Source organism: Elgaria multicarinata, chromosome 2 (assembly GCF_023053635.1).
Source record: "Elgaria multicarinata webbii isolate HBS135686 ecotype San Diego chromosome 2, rElgMul1.1.pri, whole genome shotgun sequence".
NCBI lineage: Eukaryota > Metazoa > Chordata > Lepidosauria > Squamata > Anguidae > Elgaria > Elgaria multicarinata.
This window is the reverse complement of record NC_086172.1, coordinates 168039109-168058335: the sequence shown is the minus strand read 5'-3', so window position 1 is coordinate 168058335 and position 19227 is coordinate 168039109.

Below are 19227 nucleotides of genomic sequence, written 5' to 3'. Positions count from 1 at the left end.
GTGAGCAGGCTGACTTTTGAATGCCATTCTTCTAGATAACAGGAAATTGTTTGAGGGCTTTGAACCTTCATATGAAATGTAAATGCAATTGCCAGAAGCACAGGCTTATTAATAAAAGCAGAAAAGCATCATCACTAATTATCGCAGGCATCATTTGCATTTTCTAAACATTTACATTATTTTAATCTAACTGTGGAGCAGATGCTAGTGTGAGTTCCAACGCAGTGTTTTGCAAAATTAGTATCCGGCACGAGTAAATAATAATAATTATAATTCAGGGCCAAGGAAGAGTGGGAGGAGAGAACATCTTAGTTTGTTTGTTTTTTGTAACAAAACAAAACAAAAACAAAGACCCCAGCAAAATCATGTTTCTTTCTTTGTTTAAAAAAAAGGATTTTGATGATCTGCACAGTATATTGGGTTCATGATCCCAGCAAATTGACCTTGTTGCATGCTTTATGAACTATTTCTGTTTTGAACATGGATCCAGCAAGATATCCACACAAATTAGTTCTGTGAAAGAGAGAAAGACAGAGAGAGGGAATATGGAATTGATTTGCACTAATCTAATTTGGAGGAGGCCGGTATGTGGTGGAGGGGGGCTTAATCACATCTAAATACAAGCGGTACAAAACGGCGGCTGCTAAGTAGCTGATGCAATGTCCGTGCACATGGACAGGGGGTGCATCGGTGCTTCTGCCACTGAAGAGAACGGCGGTTCAATTCCCAGCAGTGTTTCTTGGATTAAGACTTGAAATTGCTTGTTTAGGCAAGAACAGCTGGATCTCAGTTCATATCCTAGCAAAAGGCTTCATTATTTGCAACAGTTGTTGCTTAAAAGGGAAATGGCTAATTTCTTGCTCAGTTGGCATTCACCAGTCCAGATCAGATGGCGACCTGCAAGTAGCAGCAGGGACCCCACAGATCCAGAGGCCTTTTAATGGAAAGCATGCTGGATATTGACGTGTATTTGACCAGGGGATCTTGGCTTGAAGCAAATCACATCTTCTTGTTGCCAGGGCTTAAATACATTGGGAGGATATCTTTATGTGCCCAGAGACACTTACAAACTACAAAATAACAAGTGGGACATGTGACCAAAGGGTGCGATGGGTCTCCTTAACTCTTCATAGGAGTGTTGTTGTTCAACCAGCCAGCTATGCCTTCTTTTAGGAGGCGATAAGCTGTAAGGCAAGGATAGGGCACTTGTGGCCCTTGAGATGCTTTTGACTACAACTCCCATCATTCCTCACCATTGGCTATGCTGACTAGGGCAAATGACTGCCTTGTGGCCCTTCAGGGGTTGGATCCATCCTTGTGATACTACAAGTGGAGGCTACTGCTTACAGAACGGGTCTTCCACAACCTCTCTCCTCCATCCTAAAGCCAAGCTGTTGGTTTTTAACCTGTAAGGCCCTACATGGCTTGGGACCACAATACCTGACGGAATGCCTCTTCCAACATGAACCTACCCATACACTGTGCTCAACATCCAAGGTCCTCCTCTGGGTACCTACTCTGAGGGAAGCTCAGAAAATAGCAACCAGGGAGAGGGCCTTTTCTGTGGTGGCCCCTCTATTATGGAATGATCTCCTTGTTGAGGCTCGCCTGGCACCGTTGTTATCTTTTTGGCACCAGGTCAAGACTTTTCTCTTCTCCCAGGCATTTAACAGCATTTAACAGCATATGCTGAGTTTTTTAACTGACCCCAGAATAGTTGTTTTTAAATGGATATTGTCTGTTTTTCTTTGTATTCTATGCTTTCTGTGGTTTTAAATTTTGTATATTTCTTTTTAATGTTCACTGTTTTTAACTTTTGTAAACTGCCCAGAGAGCTTCAGCTATGGGGCAGTATATAAATGTAATAAATTATTATTATTATTATTAATAATAATAATAATAATAATAATAATAATAATAATAGGGATGTGCAAATCAGCAAACTTTGGGGGGATCCGCACGTTGCTCCCAGAATGCTTCTATGCGACCCCAGTGCACCCCGAAAACGATAGTCTGACTTCCCTGTAAAAGAAACGACGAAGAGCCGTCCATGCCGACAACAACGACGACGAGGAGAGCTTGGCAAAAGAAGGTGGGGTGGAGAGCTTCTTCCACTTTTCACCCTGCCTTCTTTTGCCGAGCTCTCCTAGACAGCGGAGAGCTCTCCTCATCGTCGTCGTCGGCGGCATGGACGGCTCTTCGTCGTTTCTTTTACAGGGAAGTCAGACTATCGAGCACATTACAGTAGTCTAAGGCCATTTCTACACCAGCCTTTTTTCCCTGGGGTTGTCCCTGGGTGCTCCTTGTTCATCCAAAAGATGCACAGGGACTCCTGGGGGTCAGGAGGACAGGCACAGGTTTTCCCAGGGATAAAGAAACCCTGAGAAAACCCATTTCTTCCAGCAGTCCCGGGATGATCCCAAGGACCGCTGGTGGTGTGGGCGCCTGTTCCAGCTTCTTCCCTCCTCCCCACATCTAGCAGGGGTCAACAGAAGGAAGAAGCCAGGCTGGGGGCAGTCCAGGAACATTGGGGGTGGAGTGGGGAGCAGGGATGGGGCTTTTATTTTTAATGTACTGTTAGCTGGAGCACAAGTGCACTCTGGCTCCTGGATCTTTAAAAAAAATGGCAGCTGCAATGGGTGCAACATCCCTCTGTACGTCTGGGATGTCGCACGGCTGTCTAGACACAGGGAAACGATCCTGGAAGCCGGAAATCCTGGGATCGTCTCCCCTGCAGAAGTGCATAAATGTCACTTTAAGAAAAAAGGGAAAAAATGAAAAAGTGAGAGCTGTCCTAACTCAATGTGCATCGAATCAGGACAGCTCATGGGTAAGCAAGTCAAAGTCTCAGGGGCCAAGCTGGTAAAAGCTCAGTGAACTTTACCAACACACTTCTGGACAGATTCCTCTGACATCCCTACCCAGAACTCCTGACAATCTCTCTCAGTGGCTTTATGTTTGTGTTGAATAGCATGGGGGGGGGATAAGATGTAACCCTGAGGGACATCACAGGCCAATGGTCACAGCATCAAAGCACATTTTGAGATTGCCCCTCTGTTCAAGAGGGGCAAGTGTTGCCATATAACAGTGCTTCCCAGTTCCATATCAAACAGACATCCAAGAAGGATACAATGAACAATGGTCTCAAAAGCCAGAGAGAGGTCCTGCACAACCAACAGGGACATACACCCAATGTCCAGTTCTCAGCATACATCACCCACCAAGGTGACCAAAGCAGTCTCTATCCCACAACCAAGCCTAAAACCAGACTGAAATGGATCTAGATAATCATAGAATCATAGAATAGTAGATTTGGAAGGGGCCTATAAGGCCATCGAGTCCAACCCCCTGCTCAATGCAGGAATCCACCTTAAAGCATCCCCGACAGATGGTTGTCCAGCTGCCTCTTGAATGCCTCTAGTGAGGGAGAGCTCACAACCGGCCTAGGTAATTGGTCCCATTGCCATACTGCTCTAACAGTCAGGAAGTTTTTCCTGATGTCCAGCCGGAATCGGGCTTCCTGTTACTGGAGCCCATTATAGAATCATAGAATCATAGAATAGTAGAGTTGGAAGGGGCCTACAAGGCCATCAAGTCCAACCCCCTGCTCAGTGCAGGAATCCGTGTCCTGCAATTATTCCCTGTCCTGCACTCTGGCATGATCAAGAAGAGATTCTGGCTCTCCTCTGTGGGACAACCTTTCAAGTATTTGAAGAGTGCTATCATGTCTCCCCTCAATCTTCTCTTCTCCAGGCTCAACATGCCCAGTTCTTTCAGTCTCTCCTCATAGAGCTTTGTTTCCAGACCCCGATCATCCTCATTGCCCTCCTCTGAACATGCTCCAGCTTCTTGAAGTGTGGTGCCCAGAACTGGACACAATACTCTAGATGAGGCCTAACCTGGGCCGAATAGAGAGGAACCAGTACCTCACGTGATTTGGAAGCTATACTTCTATTAATGCAGCCCAAAATAGCATTTGCCTTTCTTGCAGCCATATCTCACTGTTGGCTCATGTTCAGCTTGTGATCTACAACAATTCCGAGATCCTTCTCATTTGTAGTATTGCTGAGCCAAGTATTCCCCATCTTGTAACTGTGCATCATCCAGAACTCCCTTTAGCTGAAAAGCCACCACACACTCCAACACCTTGCCCCAAAATGGAATATTGACCATCCAGATGTTTAAAAACAAAAAAAGTCTTACCACCTAGACAGAATCACACCTTGCCATAAAGAGGAGTTCACGATTACCCTTACCCACTCAGCAAGCCCCACCCCCTGCTGCTTTTATAAGCCAGGAATGGCAAGGATCCAGCCACTAGAGGTAGGCCTCACCTCTCCAATGATCCTGCCCACATCCACAGGCTGTACAAATGGAAAATCATCAGTTATAACTGGATAAGCAGGAGCCAAAGATGCATCCAGCTGACCTGTATCAATGATGGTGTCCAAGCTGGCATAGATACAATCGATTTTACACAAAGGGTCTGTCGAGTCGTCCACCTTTTCCTCTTGCAATTGGCCTCTGACCACCCAAAAAGGCTCTGCTGGGTGACTCTGTGCAGACACAATGGTGGCAGACAAGAGTTTTCAGCCAACGCCACTCTGGTCAACATCTCAATCATTTCATTTACACCTAACTAAGCACTTTATGGCCACAAATGACACCTCCCATTTTGCAGTTTAGCTTGTGGAGGCTAGCAGCCTAGAAGAAGCTTTGGGAAGGGGGAGGGAAAGAGGCTGGAGATAGCTGGGTTTACCGCATAGCCCCATGTCTCCAGGCCCCTCCACTCCCCACCCCTGGGAACACCACTTTTTCCCCATCTATGTGCTCCATTCTGCAAGAATGGAGAAGTAGGTGGCACGGTTCTCTCCATGCTGGCTACAAGCGGGATGGGACAGGAAGTGTGGGTTCTAGGCTCCCAGATTGGAGCCCTGTCTACAAGCTTGGAGGCAAGAATCTGAAGAATCCTATATGTCCCCCAGATGCTGTCTATGGGACATAGGATTGCCTTCTAACACGCAAAAAACAAAATGCCGCCTTGGGTTCTTTGGAGGAAAAGAGGCAGGATGCAAATGTATTAAATAGATAAAATAAAATTCAAAGCAAGATCAAAACATTAAAATATAATTCAGTCAGCCTTAAAAAAGAAAGAAAGAAAACTTTTACAGAGCCACAGCAATAAAACAGTAGCATGGCCAATAAAGGACATCAATGAAAAGCCATTCAAAACAGGTGGGTTTTTAAAACTTCTTTAAATACCACAACCAAGGAGGGAAACTATACATACCTTGGAAACAAGTTCCATAAGGCAGTGGCCACCACTAAAAAGACCCCATCTTTAGTGCCTGCCAATCTAACTGAGCCTAAAACGCGGTTGAGCCTAAAACATGGAACTCAACACACAGGCAAGTTCATACGGATTGGGGTGGTCCTTCAACTAACCTCCCCCGCACCCAAGACAGCAATCCCTAGAGGTGGCAATGACTAAAAGCGTCTTTGTCTCAGAGAAAGCATTCTACTCACTCTTTAACAGATGGCTGGAAACATTTTAATGCCTGCTAGGTTTCCCACCTTCTCTCATTCACACCCGTCTAATTTGTAGACCGAATTTCATGATCAACATTCCCCCCCCCAAACCAACCTGACCCAACCACAATTATTATTCACAGCAGTGGTGCAGCAGGATTTCAAAGGCTAGGAGATGCCCCCAATTTGCATCCTGATTCATTTGTCAGGAAATCTGTTTGCTGTCGGGAAGGCGTTTTGCCATCCTGTTCTATTAGTCATTTGGTTAAACAGCAAGATTTGCAATTAACACCCGCAGTAATTAGGCTTTGGTTGGGTTTGGTTTGGTTTGGAACCAACCTCTGTCTTTTAATTAAAATCCTAGAAATTGACAAAAATTGATATGTTCTGTGGAGCCAAATGAGAGAGACGTATTGGCTTTATCTCCCCATTGTGGGACCTAACGTTCATTGTTCATTGCTCCTGGCAAGAAGGATTGTGACTCTATGGCCCAAAAGGAGCAGCTAATCCTTACTGCTTGCTATTCCAGGACAATTGTTACAAAAGCAAAGCTCTAGATGCAACGAGAAAGCCCCTGTTGGAAAGATGTGTCATCGTTAGAACGACTCTATGGGCCTGTGTGTATAATACCTGGTTTCGTGACTTGGGGAGGAGGGGGCGGTTTCCTCTGTACACGCCAATCCTGTGTTAATGAATTTGGTACATAAATATTCCATCCACCGGCAAACGCACCATGACAGGTTTCCAATTACAAGGAAAAAATATATCTCGGAAGAATGAAACCCTTGTGTACTTAATGGCACAATACGATGATTACCAGGACTGTTGGCACATCTGCGAACCCTGTTTATGTCCTTATCAAGTACACCCCAAAGCAGCACATGTTAAAGATGGATAACTTCTTTTATCAGTAGGATAAATATACAGCTACATGTTTAAGAGGTCTCTGGTGTGGCATTTGGTTTTATCAGTGAAAACGGAGCTTCCAAAAGGTGAAACTGCCAAGGCATAAATAACAGGAAACCCATTTCCCTCTGCTTTGACTTCCAGGGTAAATGCTGTTTGTGTGTTATTAGTTCTGGGAGATGAACCCTTCTTGATAGCATGGAGGATACGGCAAATATGCCCCAAATGATCCCTACACATTTTTCCTGCAAAATCCAACACTGCATGTGTAATTAGCTTTAAGCACATCTTTGGATACAGCCAGGCAATTTCCCAAGAGGGGGACTCATTCCAGACAGGGGAGGCTTATAGAAATGGGCCGGGGGCAGGGGAGAGAGAGAGAAATAGGGGAAACAATTCTTTGAGTGAGATTTTTTTCCCTTCCTTGTGACTTAGCTTTAGCAAGCCCTGGAGTATCTCTAGCGCTCTGAATATTCTGTAGATGCTCCAGCTTCTGTTAAGTCCAAACATGAAATGAGCACACAAGGGGGAAAAGAGTTAAGTGGATAACTAAGACCTCATCCTTTATTCCTCACACAGCCCCAAACTCCCAAGTGATTTGCACGTTACCAGGAATTGCTGGATCAAGCTCTCCTTTTAAACACACACACACACACACACACACACACACACACACACGTACACGTGTTACACTGTTAATTTTGTACTGAACGTTTTCATCTAAATTACCACAAAAGCCTGATTTTGTCTTGTTCCGAAGAATCAAGAATCCTTTGAGAAAGCATTAGAAAGCTTGGCTTCCAGCAAAACTACTGAAGGACTCAGTGGCTGGGTTGTTGTTGTTGTTGTTTTAAAGAGCTAAATTGAATTTGGGGAGGCAGCATGTTTACGCAACCCACCTAACAACATTTATTTCTTATTCTAGCCATAAGCCATAAAAACATGTACATGGGTCTCCTGGTAGGGATAAATACATTAAAGCCATCCATTCATAACTATGGATAGATGAATCTGTCAATTTCACTTTTGCTCAGTTTCTCTCTCTCACACCAACCAGTCAGTTCATCTCAAACTTTGGGAATTTCCCAGTTTTTAATTTTGTTTGTCCCAAACTTTGAGAATTTTTTTTTAATTGCATGAAAATTAGTATTTGTAAGTATTTCTCCTAATATAAGGTGACCATATGAAAAGGAGGACAGGGCTCCTGTATCTTTAACAGTTGTATTGAAAAGGGAATTTCTGCAGGTGTCATTTGTATATATGGGGAACCTGGTGAAATTTCCTCTTCATCACAACAGTTAGAGCTGCAGGTACCCTGCCCTCTTTTAAATCTGGTCACTCTAGTATAGCTCCTGCAGCTTTAACTGTGGTGATGAAGAGGGAATTTCACCAGGTTCTCCATATATACAAATGACACCTGCTGAAATGCCCTTTTCTATGCAACTGTTAAAGATACAGGAACCCTGTCCTCCTTTCCATATGGTCACCCTAATATTGTCCCCCATTCCATTTTGCTTTTTCCTGCCCTATGAAGAGAGACTGAAAGAATTGGGCATGTTTAGCCTGCAGAAGAGAAGATTGAGGGGAGACATGATAGCACTCTTGAAATACTTGAAAGTTTGTCACACAGAGGAGGGCCAGGATCTCTTCTCGATCATCCCAGAGTGCAGGACACGGAATAATGGGCTCTAGTTACAAGAAGCCAGATTCCAGCTGGACATCAGGAAAAACTTCCTGACTGTTAGAGAAGTACGCCAATGGGACCAGTTACCTAGGGAGATTGTGGGCCCTCCCACACTAGAGGCTTTCAAGAGGCAGCTGGACAACCATCTGTCAGGGATGCTTTAAGGTAGATTCCTGGAGGGGGTTGGACTCAATAGCCTTATAGGCCTCTTCCTTCTATTCTTTGATTCTATGATTTTCCAGGAAGACATACTATATTTCTTCGATTCTAAGACACACTTTTTTCCCTAAATAAACAGCTCTAAAAATGGGGTGCACCTTAGAATCTATGGTGTCTTAGAATCGAAGCAATATGGTAGATGCAAAAAGACTCTATTCCATTAAAAAGGGTCTGAAACATCCAGTCTCCTTAGCTTTATTGCTTTTAGAAAGCTGAGCAAGCAGGGCTTTCTAAGATTGCTTTGCTGGCTGATTGGAGCCTACAGCGCCCCGTGCAGCTCCGGCCCTCGTCAGCCGCACCAGGAAGACACGCGGCTCCAAGAGTCAGGAGGCTCACCCCCCCCAAGCACCAGGTCTCCCCCCCAGCCACCTCGCTGGGAAGCACGCGTCCCACCTGGAACCCCTCACGCCCACGGAAAAACCTGTGCCCAGAGGCTAAAGAAGTGCTGCTCCACCAAAGCTGCTCTCACGCGGCAGCTCCAGTCGTCTCTCTCCTCCCCGTGCAGGCAGGCAGCCAAAAGAGGAAGTTCCTGCAGCAGCCGCGAGCCGGGACAATGAGCTGGGAGGGTAAGAGCCTGTTTTTTGCTTACCCCTAAGCCTCTCCCAGCCCAGTGGCCCCCAAACCCAGCTCTTTCTAAGAAATTCTAAGATATTCTAAGAAATTCTACTCATAAAAGATGTTCAAAGAAATTTATTTTTTCTTTGAATCAAAGCTTTTTTTCCCTGTTGGTGGCACTGAAATTAGTGTGCGCCTTAGAATCGATGGCGTCTTACAATCGTAGAAATACGGTATGTCTCACTGTAAACTAAGGGGAAGGAGGAAGACAGTTATTCCCTAAGAAGAGAGGGAACAGCAACATGGTGCTGGCTATCCCTAAACTGTCTCCCAACTCAAAGAACCTAGATGACCCTCGCAACAGAACCCCTAGGTTTAAAATGTATTTATTCATTTATTATTCAGATTTTTGTATCCCACCCTATATCACAAGGATCACAGGGTGGCCTACAGATAAATTCATACAAACAATATAAAACAAAAAAATATACACAGCTAAAAGCAAATTAAACCATAAATAAGCTAAAACTAGTACAGAATGTAAAAACAGTAAAAGCCAATTAAAACAATTAAAGCTATGTACAGGCTTGGTGAATTTAGACATCAAAGGCTTTGTTAAAATGCCATGTCTTAACTTGGCACCAAAATGAAGGCAGTGCTGGCAGCAGTCCGGCCTCCAAGGGGAGGGCATTCCACAGCCGGGGTGCCACTACAGAGAAAGCCCTCTCCCACGTCCCACCATAGATTATGTCTCGTGTTGGTGGGATGCAGAGGAGGGCTCCTTCAACAGATCTCAAATCTCAGGCAGGCAGATATAGGGAGAGGCACTCCCTCAAGTATGGAGGTCCCAAGCCATTTAGGGCTTTAAACTTCATTACCAACACCTTGAATTCTGACCGGAAGCATATTGGCAGACAGTGCAATTCCTTTAAGAAATTGCTGCTGGTGAATGCCAGGTCAATGAATGGTAAAACAATTGCTATCCAGGACTTGATCCTGGATGCACATCCCAACCTGGACAAAGCTGGGGTGGCGGTGTCACCTCTCTCAGCTTTGCCCACTAGGGTTCTCTGTCCAACAGCAGGCAAGGCCTGGGGGGTGGGGAGGTGGAGTGGCGGGGGTCTATCGTGATTCCATCCCCCTGACCAGGTGCCCTGCCCCACAGTCTGTGGGGTTTGAGTGTGTGTATCTGAAGGTGTATCTGAATAGGGATTATTATTATTATTATTATTATTATTATTATTATTATTATTATTTAATTAATTAATATAGCACCATCAGTGTACACGGTGCTGTACAGAGTAAAACAATAAAATAGCAAAACCCTGCTGCATAGGCTTACATTCCGTTGATGTACCGCCCACTGCTTAAAAGTCTCCCTTCCTGAGCTAGCCGGGGTAATCTTGGGGCTGGTGTTGGAGTCCCCCCAGCTTGTTGTGCTGGGGGATTTCAACATCCGTGCTGAGGCTGCTCTGTCAGGAGCGGCTCAGGGCTTCATGTCTGCCAAGACAACCATGGGTCTGTCCCAAATAGTATCTGGCCCCACCCATGCTGCTGGACACACTCTGGGCCTTGGTTTCTGTGTTGGGCAGGGTGATAGTGATCTGAGAGTGGAGGAACTTTCTATAGTTCTCTTGTCATGGACAGATCACTACCTGGTAGGGTTTAGACTTGCTGGTACTCAGAACCTCTGTAGGAGTGGAAGACCGATTAAGATGGTCTGCCCCAGGAGACTGATGAATCCAAATGGTTTCCTGGCAGCTCTTGGGGATTTGCCTGATGCCTCGGCAGGCGATTCTGACGAACCCCTGGTCAATCTCTGGAATGGAGAAATTATCAGGGTGGTGGACCTGATCGCTCCTTGAGCATCCTCTCTCTCAAAGTGGAGCCACACTAGCCCCCTGGTTTTCTAGGGAGCTGGCGGCGATGAAACCAGTGAGATAGCAACTAGAGCGATGTTGGCAGAAAACTCGGAGTGAATCCAATTGAACATAGGCTAAAGCCTATTTGGAGGCCTACTCCGTGGCAATACAGGCAGCAAAAAACAACAACACTATTTTTCTCTGCCTCCATTGCATCTGCAAAGAGCCATCCAGAAGAACTGTTTCAGATGGTCACGAGCCTTTTACATGCTGGCCTTCAAGATGGCAACATAGTGGCAACCAGGTTGATCAGGGGTCTGGAAACAAAGCCCTATGAAGAGAGACTGAAACAACTGGGCATGTTTAGCCTGGAGAAGAGAAGAGAAGATTGAGGGGAGATAGCACTCTTCAAATCCTTGAAAGGTTGGTCACACAGAGGAGGGCCACGATCTCTTCTCAATCATCCCAGAGTGCAGGACACGGAATAATGGGCTGAAGTTACAAGAAGCCAGACTCCGGCTGGACATCAGGGAAAACTTCCTGACTGTTAGAGCAGTACAGCAATAGAACCAGTTACCCTGGGAGGTTGTGGTCTCTCCCACACTAGAGGCATTCAAGAGGCAGCTGGACAACCATCTGTCAGGTATGCTTTAGGGAGGATTCCTGCATTGAGCAGGGTGTTAGACTCGATGGCCTTATAGGCCCCTTCCAACTCTACTATTCTATGATTCTATGAGAAACTGTTGGCAGCCTGCTGTGAACAATTTGCCCAGCACTTTGCAGACAAAATTGCTCGGATCCACTCTGACTTGGCTGCTATAGTTGATACAGACCCAGTGCATGTAACTTTGGCACATGCTTGCCCAGTGTTATTGGATACTTTTCAATTCGTACAGCCTAAGGATGTGGACAGGATCCTTGGAGAGGTAAGAGCCACCACATGTATGCTATATCCTTGCCTTTCCTGGTTCATAAAAACAGCCGGAGGGAGGCCGAGCGAGTGGGTAAGTGGAGTGCTTAATGTCTCCCTCCGCCAGAGGTGCTCCTGGTCAGTCAAAAGGCAGATCAGGGAATAGGGATTCAGTTTGGGATGGATGGGATTACACTCCCCCCCTGAAGACACAGCTCCACAGCTTGGCCATACTGCTGGATTCAGCCCTGAGCCTGGATGCTCAGGTTTCAGTGGCCAGGAGGGCATTTGCACAGTTAAAGCTAGTGTGCCAGCTGTGCCCGTTCCTAGAGATGTCTGACCTGGCCACAGTGACACAAGCCTTCGACTGTAGCTAGACCTAAGGTTTATCCCAGGATTGTCCTGGGGTCAAACCTGTTCATCTATGTGCCATACAGGGCATCCAGCGCTCAGGCAGGGATGAACCCAGGATGATCCTGGGATAAACCTTAGGTCTAGCTACAGCCTTCGTTACATCCCGATTGGATTACTGTAATGTGCTCTACGTGGGGCTGCCTTTGAAATGTGTTCGGAAACTTCAGCAGGTTCAAAGTGCTGCAGCCAGATTGTTGCCTGGGGGCTGGTTACAGGGAGCATCAAACTCCCCTGTTAAAACAACTCCACTGGCTTCCAGTCTGTTTCCAGGCACAATTCAAAGTGCTGGTTAGGGCCTATAAAGCCCTGTATGGCTCGGGTCCAGGTTATCTGCAGTTTAATCTTTTTTTATTACTTCCAAACACCAATAAATAAAACACACTACAGAGCAAAAAAACAAAACAAAAACAAACAAGCAAAAAACACAAAAATAAAATATTCTTCCACTATTCTCCCCAGCAAAAATATGTAACCATGTTGTTATTATTTTCTTACTCTATCACTGTCAAATCCAAATCTCTAATTTCCCTCTTAACATTTCCTACATTATTGGTTAAATCCACAGATATACAAGTCATCTTTTTCTCGTCCCTTCATGAAATTTACATAAGGTTCCCATTCAGTCATAAATCTTAAAGTCAGTTTTTCTCTCATTATCGCCGTGAGTTTCGCCATCTCCGCTAGCTCAAACATCTTCAGTAACCATTCCTCTGATGTGGGCACTCTTTTGCCCTTCCATCTTTGTGCATATAGTAATCTTGCAGCTGTCGTCATGGATAAGAATATAGTCCCATGATTCTTTTTCATCTGCTCATCCATGAATCCCAAAAGGACGTATTCCAGTTTCAGTTGGATATTACTTTTTAGGGTTTTTTGGATTATAAAATGGACTTGTATCCAAAAAGTTTTTGCTTTTTTGCAGGTCCACCATGCATGGTGGGTCCAGGTTATCTGAAAGGCTTTATTCTCCCTTATGACCCTGCCTGTCCTCTGAGATCTTCAGGGGAGGACCATCTCTCAGTCCCACCACCATTACAGGCACACCTGGAGGGACCGCAGGAGAGGGCCTCCTTGGTGGCTGCCCCGGGGCTCTGGAACTCCCTTCCCAGGGAAGTTAGATTGGCTCCCTCTCTAGTGTGTTTCCAGAGTCAGGCTAAAACTTTCTTGTTCCAGCTGGCCTTCAGGGAGTAGTCCGAAGCTCTGTTTATGTGCTGTTTATATATTGGATTATTATTTTTTAAATGATTTATATTTAAAATGTTTTTAAATGTTTTAATATTGTAGCATTTTTAATTTTTTTAAAAAAATGTATATCTCTATCTGTTTTAACTGTTCATATTTTAATTTGCAAAGCTGCCTTGAGTCCCAGTATTGGGGGGAAACGTGGGATTTAAACAATTATTATTATTATTATTATTATTATTATTATTATTATTAGTATTTCCATATTATTCCAACAAATAAATGTGCATAAATTTCAGGAAAGTTTTTTTTAAAAAACACCAAAATGTGATGGACCCCGCCAGGCCATAGTGGATTCTGCAGGTTGGATTCTTAGAAATCCAAATGCATTTTAGAGTGCATGTCTAGGCAGAAAAAAGCATGGTTGGCTGGGGCATGCTGGCAATTGCAGAATTCCCCCCCCCCCATCTAAACATTCACAGGATTGCGCCTTTAGTCTGTCTCGGATTTCTCCACCATCCTTAAAGGTAGGGCTCTTGTGTCCTCCTGGCATGGTGGAAGAGAGCATGGGACAAACATTCAAGAGGAAGAGGCCATTTCCAAATCATTCTTTTGTTCCTGAAAGTACATTAAAACCATCCTTGTTTTGCTTTGCATTGTCACTGAAATGTAACTTGAAAGCTTTGCCAAGGGATTAAAGAATCTACAAGACATAAAGGAATAACAACACAAGCTAATCTGCGCATAGAGCAATGATTAAAGACCTTTCAAACTCAATGGAGACACATAAAAGGAGTTAAAGGATTTTTTCCCCAGTTTTCACTGCCAATAGTTTACAGATGCACAATGAACAGCGGTTTAGCGGGAAATGGAAGCCTTGCAGAAATTGGGTTCGCTGATTCATTTTCAATTGAACCGAAATTCCTTTTCTCTCTCTCTCTCTCTCTCTCTCCCTCCCCCCCCCCCGGCCCAACCCTCCGTCCCTTTTCTCTCTTGCCTTATTACAGTTTTGTATGAAATAGAGCCCCAGATGGCTAAAGAAAGAGAGCCATGTACTAAAATGGAAAAGTTGAATCCAAAAAGTAAAGTAAAGCATAGGAAATGAGCAAAAGGACACACACACACAAAGCAGGTCTAGCTGAAAAATGCTCAGTGGAAAAAAAAAAGTGGGGGAGATAATCTGGAGATAAACTGCAAAGAGGACTCCAGCGTTTCAGAGATGAAAGTCTCCAGGTAAGAAAGGAAGAGCAGGTGGTGTGAATAAGATGGGAGGCAAAGACAGTCTACAAAGCTTCCTGGTGAGAACGTAAGATTTCCCTCCCACTCTCAAATCAGTTATTAAAGCTATGGAGAGGATGAAAATGCAAAATGATAGATAAGGTGTCTGAAATTAGATTATAATCGAAAGGAAAAGAAGCTTACTGTATAGGTAAGAATGCAGAGGAATGTCATATTTTTCCCTCAAATGACTTCTTTAGACTGAAATAAATGAGGCTGGGAATACATGAATCATGAGCCTTCGAAGGATCGCTCAGCCCAGAAAGTTAAGGGGGTGCCCCACATTATTCATTATGGAACAGGCATTATTTATAAAGTGCCAGGCATTGGTCTGATACTATGTAAAAAAAAAATTTAAAAAATAGGTGCCTGCCTCAAAACATTGGGTGGTCAACCTGCCCAAGGGTCTCTACTTCCCTTGCTCGGCTTCGTCCATTTTCGTCTGCTGCCCCTTACGCCTGGAATGCTCTTCCAGAACATTTGAGAACTACAAGTTCAACTGCAGCTTTTAAAGCTCAACTAAAAACTTTTCTTTTTCCTAAAGCTTTTAAAACTTGATGTTGTGCAGACTTCTACTGTTACTTTCTACTGTTAGTTTTACCCTACCCTGTACCTATTGGCATTCTCCTGTTTACCCTACCCTGTTTACCCTACCCTGTACCTATTGGCATTCTCTTCCCCTCCTTATTGTTTTACTATGATTTTATTAGATTGTAAGCCTATGCGGCAGGGTCTTGCTATTTACTGTTTTACTCTGTACAGCACCATGTACATTGATGGTGCTATATAAATAAATAAATAAATAATAATAATAATAATAATAATAATAATAATAATAATAATATTGTGGTTTTAAAACTACTTGGCCAGAGGGTTAGAGCCAGGAGTGAGTGGAGGGGGGGTGGACAGACTCAGCCCCATCCAGTCCCTGCAAGTGCTTGCTGAACCTCCACTGATGCTTGCCACCTCCCGTTGGTAAGCACCAGCAGCCGCAAACCCAACAAATGGGCCCAGCAGCTGCCCATCCTCACAGCAAGCTGCCATTGGCACAGAAACAGGAGCTCGGGGATTTCTGTAAAACTAATGTTGCGCAAAATGGCGGCCGTAAAGAAGCCACTTAGGCCATGGCTAGACCTACTGGGTCTAGCGCAACGGAGGAGGGAGGATCTCGTGGTATGGTTATTGAGAGATGTCCCCCTCTGTCTACACACAGCGTGTGATGTCCTAGGAGGAAGAGGACATTGTGCCGGCCATTTTGTTTGTTTTTTCTTAAAGGAGAAGGAGCGCACGAGCACTCAAGCGCAAAATGTAAGGTGTTTTTTTTTTAAAAAAAAATCCCCCTCCCCCTCCCCACCCCCGGCTCCTAGCTCCTCATGGTTACTCGCAAGTAGCCAGGACAAACCGTGATGCCTACCCACATGTTCCGAGACCGCGGAAAAAGCAGGAAAAAAGGCTATTTTTAAAATATCCTCCCTGCTCCCAGGATCCCCTGTGCATCATGTCAACACACAGGGATGATCCCGGTGCGATCCACGGGATATTGGCAGGTCTAGCCATGGCAATATCATTACATTACAGATGGTGAGCGCCCTGCAGCTCGGCAAGCGGGGGATGGAGGACTGGGCTTGGGGCAGTCTGCTGGACTCCTGGATCGCATCGGGCACTCGCAACATCCCTAGGGAGGAGCCAAAGCAGGTTTTTGACAGGTCAGGAATCGGAGCCTAGTGAGTTTTTGGTGTATGAGGAGTAGAAGTGGATGGACTCACCCGTGTCCAGCTCTGTCGGATGCTCACTAAGCCACCGTCACCACCCATTCCCACTTCTTTGCAGCTTGGTGAGCCATTGTTGCACACAATGGAGGCTGTGGAAACTCTGTATCTCCTACCATGCATTCACGCCTTTATGGCCGCCATTTATGCAATGTGGGAAATAAGCATTTTCCAGAGCCTCCATTGTTGCATATAATCTAGACTCTGGAAATTGTATATTTCTTACATTGCATAAATGGCAGCCAGAAAGGCCCAATTTACACAGGATTGCAGGCATGAATGCTCCATTCGTACCTTTAATCTTGCGGAAATGGGGCCTTTACACCTGCCATTTAGGCAACGGAAGAGATATGCAATTTCTGGAGATTCCATCATGCACAACAGTGGAGGCTCTGAACCAGTGCAGATGGCTGATGGCATAGGGCCATGGGATGCTTGAAGAGCAGGCCCACGAAACCACCATGGCCCAGCAAGCTGGATCTGCAGCGGGAGGAAACAGGGGAGTCCATCAGACTCCTGGACTCAGTCGGGCACCCACAACATCCCTAATCTGGGATCAGTTCCTCATGAGTTTGAGAGGGCTAGGTGGTAAAGTCTGGAAAGGTGTGTGATCAATGTGTGGGGGGAACCTTTACTCAAGATATCTGGTTTCTAAAACAAAATACCTGATGATCTACGATGATCACACACATATTTCAAAAGCCTAACAATGATTTAATTATTTATTTAGTAGATTTTCTCTGGGCAGATTACAACCAGTATCAAATGGGTTTACATTGAAATCCACCATGACACACACGTACACACAAATCCATGATAATCAAGAAAGTTTACGAACTAACACTAGTTTCAAAATGAAGAGATGGAGTTACTCATCATCCGCTGACCCAGCCTTTTCTAATGTGCTGCCCTATGAATGTTTTGGACTACAGTTTCCAGCATCCCTAACCACTGGCCATGTTGATTGGGGCTGATGGGATTTGCAGTCCAAACCATCTGGAGGATGTCTGGTTAATGAATACTGCACAATCTTCTCGAGATGGGATCGTGAGCCCATCTCTCATTCTGTACATCAGTGAGAATAAATTATATATCCTTGTGTTAGTACCATAATTTTAGTCAGTGGAACAGTTCAAGTTTGGCAAATGCCCAGTTCAAAACAAAAGCTCATAAAGCTTCTGTTGACAAGCCTAGTTTGACTTTGAAGGGATCTCCAAGAATAAGTAGGGGCGTTACTAGACGAGGCTCTAGCGCGCGTTACCTTCCGCAGTCACGTCGAGGCTTCCAGATGACGTTCACGAGGATCCGCCGTTATCCCGCGGTGAAGCCTCTTTCTCCCGACTTTAAAAAAGTGAGTTTTAGGACGCCTTTTCCTGCTGTCCCGCGGTAATTCGGAGTACGTGTGGGAGGATGTGAGGTCACTGCGGTCCGCACTGGGCAGGAAAAGGCGTGCTAAGGGGGAGTGGTCAGCGGCTTCGGTCAAGCCGCCTCCGCCATTTGCGCGCAGTCCGCCAGCTGGGGCAGCGCGGCGGAGCGGCTTTTTTTTTATTTCCCCAGTGACAGTTTGCGCAGGAACGGAGGACCGGAAAAGTGGCTGGTGACTCCTTGCGGTGGGCAGCTACCGTGGCCGCATAATGGCGGTGCTGTACGCTGCCTGTTAGTGTGGGTACCAGGCTGGCAGAGGGCAGAGCTGCTTGTGGGCTGCTGCCATGGCTACGGCCAGATGTGGGTTGGCTCCTTGGGATGGGGCACAGGGCACAGAGGCGGTCATCGCCGCCGACACCTCAGAGGCATGATGGGAGATGTAGGCACAGAGTGGCCATGCAGACGATTGACCTCGGGTCATATGACACCCGCCACGACCCCCATCAGGAAGTGAGCGCATCAATGTTGACCCTCAACAGCACCAGCAGCACTTCGGCTGGCACTGGCACTGCCGCCGCTGCCGCCGCCAGGGCCGGCGGCGGCATCGCTGACGGCTGCGCAAGTTTGCGGTCTTTCGGACGTGCGCAAACCGTGCAGCGAGCGAAAAAAAAAGCCGCGGCAATCAGGCCGGTGTGGCTGCGCAACCGTGCTCGCGGCGGCAGCAGCACAACCGGCGCAAACTTCCGCCACAAATCGAAGGCAGGTGTGGATGATGAGGCGTCACGGCTGAACGGGAAAAGCCGCTTTCACCGCTCCTCAACGACGGAACACCCGGTACGTCTAGCAACGCCCTAGGTTTGTGCTAAAAATGTTTGCAGGATCACAGATCTTTCTTTGTGCTGGGAAGGTAATTGTGCATCTTTAACATTTCCTCATCCTTTGCTGACAGTTCACCAGCCAAGATGGAGTTGTACTATAACATGTCAACATAACACAAAGTCCTGCCGGATGAGCTGTGGTGAGAATTAGAACCGTGTGATCATTCTGACAATGGTTCTGTCACTTTTCTTTTGTTCCTGCTGTTGTTCTCACTGGCAGGTGGAAAATGAGCAATTAAAAGGATCTTATGTCTCCCTGTCATTGTGTCAAGCCATTTCTTCATTGCTCCTTTCAAGACAATCCTCCCCTATCCCACCCTACCATTTTGCCATCCCTCCCATTAAAAGGGGGAGAAAAGAATTTCCATTTTTGGTTAGGTGGCCCCAAGATATTTAGAAGTCTGACACCAATTCAAAGTGCTGGTATTGACATTTAAAGCCCTAAACGGTTTGGGGCCAGGTTATCTGAAGGAACGCCTCCTCCCATATGTACCTACCCGGACCTTAAGATCATCTACAGGGGCCCTTCTCCGTGAGCCCCTGCCAAAGGAAGTGAGGCAGGTGGCTACTAGGAGGAGGGCTTTCTCCGCTGTGGCACCCCGGTTGTGGAACGAGCTCCCCAGAGAGGTCCGCCTGGCGCCTACACTGTACTGCTTTCGTCGCCAGCTGAAGACCT